Here is a 4,968-nt window from a genome sequence, read left to right as displayed (position 1 = left end):
ATTGTCTTTAGTAATGGGATCTTGCCAGCAGTTTGACAAGAGCAATCGCTAATACTGGCAACAGCCTTAGTTGCTTGAGGGGTTCCCATGGGACACCTTTGACCTGGCTGCTTTAAGGGATTTATTAATGTCCTCTTTATGGACTTCTATCACACTCATAAAAGCTAATTTAATGTCTTTGTCTTATACTTGAACTAAGTTGAAATACTCAAGGCTTTTTATGGTAGTTTTACTGGGTTCTAGTGGAGAAATCATTTCCTGGTTGTGGGTCTCTGCTTCTGTTTCCATCAGATGCTGGATAAAGCCTCTCAGAAGAAAGTTATGTTAGATTCCTCTCTGTAAGCATTGCAGAGTATCATTAATAGTGACAGGGGCTGGCTCTCTCTCTCTCTCATGGGGTGGGTCTCAAGTTTAGCCAATCTTTGCTTTGTCATCCCCTCAAGCTCTGCTCTACCTTTATTTTAATAGGAATTGTGTTGAATCTGTAAATTACTTTTGGTAAGATGACCATTTTAAAAATATTTCTTTCTTTCTTTCTTTCTTTCTTTCTTTCTTTCTTTCTTTCTTTCTTTCTTTCTTTCTTTCTACAGTCTTCTGCCAGAATGCCAGAAGAGGACACCAGATCTCATTATAGATGGTTGTGAGCCACCATGTGGTTGCTGGGATTTGAGCTCAGGACCTTTGGAAGAGTAGAAGGTGCTCTTAACCTCTGAGCCATCTCTCCAGCCTAATATGGCCATTTTTACTATGTTAATTCTACCAATGTATGAGCATGGGAGATCATTCCATCTTCTGGTATCTTCTTCAGTTTCTTTCTTCAGAGACTTGAAGCTTATGTTATACAGGTCTTTTACTTGTTTTGTTAGCGTTACATCAAGGTATTTTATATTATCTGAAGGGTGTTGTTTCCCTGACTTCTTTTTTTTTCTTGTCCTGTTTTTTTATTGTTTGTTTAAAGGAGGGCTACTGAGTTTTTGAGTTACATTTGTAATTGAGCCGATGTACTGAAGGGGTTTATCAGCTGTAAGAGTTCTCTGGCAGAATATTTGGGGTTACTTATGTATATTATTATGTCATCTGCAAATAGTGATACTTTGACGTCTTCCTTTCCAAATTGTAATACCTTGATCTGTTTCAGTTGTCTTATTGCTCTGGTTAAAACTTCAAGCACTAGGTTTAATAGACATGGAGAGAGCAGTTACCCTTGTCTTGTCCCTGATTTTAGTGGAATTGCTTTAAGTTTCTCTCTATTTAATTAGATGTTGGCTGCTGGATTACTGTAGATAGCCTTTATCTTATTTAGGTATGCACCTTGTATCCCTGATCTCTCCAAGACTTTTTTTCATCAGGATTTAATGTGATGACCATGTGTTTTTTGTTTTTTTAAATTTTAATTTAATTTAATTTTATTAATTTATTCTTGTTACATCTCAATGGTTATCCCATCCCTTGTATCCTCCCATTCCTCCCTCCCTCCCATTTTCCCCTTACTCCCGTCCCCTGTGTCTGTGACTGAGAGGGATTTCCTCCCCCTTTATATGCTCATAGGGTATCAAGTCTCTTCTTGGTAGCCTACTATCCTTCCTCTGAGTGCCACCAGATCTCCCCCTCCAGGGGACGTGGTCAAATATAAGGCACCAGAGTACATGTGAAAGTCATACCCCACTCTCCACTCAACTGTGGAGAATGTTCTGCCCATTGGCTAGATCTGGGTAGGGGTTTGAAGTTTACGGCCTTTATTGTCCTTGGCTGGTGCCATAGTTTGAGCGGGACCCCTGACCATGTGTTTTTTCTTTCAGTTTGTTTATATGGCAGATTATATTGATTGATTTTTATATGCTGAACCGTCTCTGGATGAAGCCTACCTAATGATGGTAGATGGTCTTTTTGATGTGTTCTTGGTTTCTCTTTGCAAGTATTTTATTGATTATTTTTATATTAATGTTCATGGAGCAAATTGGCCTCAAATTTTCTCTTTTGTTGAGCCTTTGTGTGGTTTAGATATCAGGCTGACTACGGCCTCATAAAATGAATTTGGCAATGATCCTTCCATTTTTATTTTGTGGAATATTTTTAGAAGTATTGGTATTAGCTTTTCTTTGAAAGTCTGGATTTGGGATGCTTTCCTTCTCCTCCTCCCCCTCTTCCTCCTCCTCCCCCTCTTCCTCCTCCTCCCCCTCTTCCTCCTCCTCCTCCCCCTCTTCCTCCTCCTCCTTTTCTTCTTCTTCTTCTTCTTCTTCTTCTTCTTCTTCTTCTTCTTCTTCTTCTTCTTCTTCTTCTTCTTCTTCTTCTTCTGGAGATATTTAATGACTGCTTCTATTTTCTCAGGGGTTACAGGTCCATGGGTTTGTAGGCTTTCTGTTGATGTTGAAGTCCAGCTTTAATTCATGCTGGTTTAATACATGGAGTTACTTCAGTTTTCTGTATCTGTTGAGGCTTATTTTGTGACTGCCCATATGGTTAATTTTTGAGAAAGTTCCATGCAGTGTTGCGAAGAAGATATATTTTATTGTGCTTGGGTGAAATGTTATGTAGATATCTGTTAGGTCCATTTGAGTCATAACATGTTAGTTCCACTGTTTCTCTGTTTAGTTTCTGTCTTGATGACATGTCCATTAGTGAGAATGGGTATTGGAGTCTCTCACTATGAATGTGTGGGGATTGATGTGAGATTTAAACCTCAGTAATGTTTGTTTGTTTGTTTTAACAAATGTGGGTGTCCTTGCATTTGGGACATAGATGTTCAGAATTGAGATGTCATCTTGGTGGTGGATTTTTCTCTTGATGAGTATGAAATGTCTTTCCCCATCTCTTTTGATTAATTCTGGTTGAAATTCCAGTTTTTTAGATATTAGAATGGCTACGTTAGCTTGTTTCTTGGTCCATTTGCTTAGAAAGTCTTTTTTCAGCCCTTAATGCTGAGGTAATGTCTATCTTTGTGGCTCAGGTGTGTTTCCTGTATGCAGCAAGATGATGGATCCTGATTTTGCATCCCTTTTGTGATCTTGGGCATTTGGGTCAGCGGGGGTGGGGGTGGGTGTTGAGTCCTATGATATTGAGAGATATTAATGACCAATTAATTCCTGTTATTTTGATGTTGCTGATGTCATTGTTTGTGAGTGTGTGTGTGTGTGTGTGTGTGTGTGTGTATTTTTGGGTGTGGTTAACCTCCTTGGGTGGGAGTTTTCCTTCTAGTACCTTCTGTAGGACTGTGTTTGTGCATATATGTTGTTTAATTTTGTTTTTATTATCACGGATCATCATGTTTTCTTCGTCTATGGTATTGAAAGTTTTGCAGGGTAGAGTAGTCTAGGATGAAATCTGTAGTCTCTTAGAGTCTAGAAGATAGCTGTCCATCCTAAGCAGCTGGAGATTGTTAGAACTGGTCACAGGACCCCAGCCCTGGAGCTGTGGTAAGATGGGAAACAGTAGAATGAGTCTTGGGGAACCAAGCTTATTGTGTGGAACAGTTGAGCTGACAGATGCTCACTCATCTGTCCTTATGACTGGTTTGGCCTGCCATGTGTGCCTATTTTCAATAATTATTTTATTTGTCTTTTTAAAACATTATATATTTACCACATATTTGAATTTATACCTTTTATAGAGGTCGCAGACAATTAATTGGAAAAACTGAGAAAAAAATCTTTCACAGAATTTTCTAGACTTTTCTTTCCATATTGTTAGTAAGGCCTCTAACTATTCTTTTGTTGCATAATTTGTACAGTGTTTCTTCTTTTATCATTTAGTAAATGATATTATAAATATTTAACACTAACTTTACTTGTGACTAAATGTTTTATATATTGTTTATCTTTCAAAATTATCAAAAATCCTCTTTTTAGAGGTGAAATATCTCACTATCACAGCAATTGCCTTTGAACATCCTGGTGACAGACAATAAAGAAATACACTTCTAATATCAAACTCCACAAATCACAGACCACCCAGGTATTAGTGTCTTTTTTATTCTCTGAAATGTTAACAGTTCTCCTACACTTCGAAGTATTTAGAAGTCATGTGATGCCACAGTAACAAATAGAGCACTGTTGAAGTACTGAAGTATTTATTAACTAGTCATGGGTGTGATACAGGTTTGTGTGTTTATGAATGTGTGTGTACGATGCATAGGCATGTTTTTACAAATAGCAGCATTTTGGGCTTTACAGCATACATCTCCTACCATAAATAGTTTTTCTATGGAAAGTTTAACCAAATGCATTACAATCAGTGCAAAAACATTTAATATTTAAATCATTAGATAATGAAGATGCCTGTCTGTGCAGTGGTCATATTGTTGCTTATCATTTTGCTCTATTTCTTTTCTCACTTGTGAATTATATAGGAGACCCAGAAATTTATTGGCAGAACCCTCATATCAGCAGAGCTAGGGGTAATAGAAAGATTGGATAACTTCCCAAACAAGCTTAAAAAATGACTTGGAAAGCTTAGGTGAAAATTCCAATCACTTGTTCCTATATCCAAGCCATTTTTTTTCTTTTTAAAAAAATATATCTTATTAATTTATTCATATTACATCTCAATTGTTATCTCATGCCTTGTATCCTCCCATTCCCCCCTCCCTCCCATTTTCCCCTTACTCTCCTCCCCTATGACTGTGACTGAGGGGGACCTCCTCCCCCTGTATATGCTCATAAGGTATCAAGTCTCTTCTTGGTAGCCTGCTATCCTTCCTCTGAGTGCCACCAGGTCTTCCCATCCAGGCAATGTGGTCAAATATGAGGCACCAGCCAAGGATAATACGTGTAGTAAACTTCGAACTCCCACCCAGATCCAGCCAACGGACAGGACGCTCTTGACAGTTGAGTGGAGAGTGGGGTCTGACTTTCATACCTGTCTTTTCTGATGGTCAGTGTGGCTCTGTGCCAAGCCATTTTTATAGTGGTCACATAGCATATGCTCCGCTGACTAATGAAGAAAGTAAACCATATATTAACAATAACAAGA

Source organism: Acomys russatus, chromosome 6, assembly GCF_903995435.1.
Source record: "Acomys russatus chromosome 6, mAcoRus1.1, whole genome shotgun sequence".
Classification (NCBI taxonomy): domain Eukaryota; kingdom Metazoa; phylum Chordata; class Mammalia; order Rodentia; family Muridae; genus Acomys; species Acomys russatus.
This window is presented reverse-complemented; position numbering follows the sequence as displayed.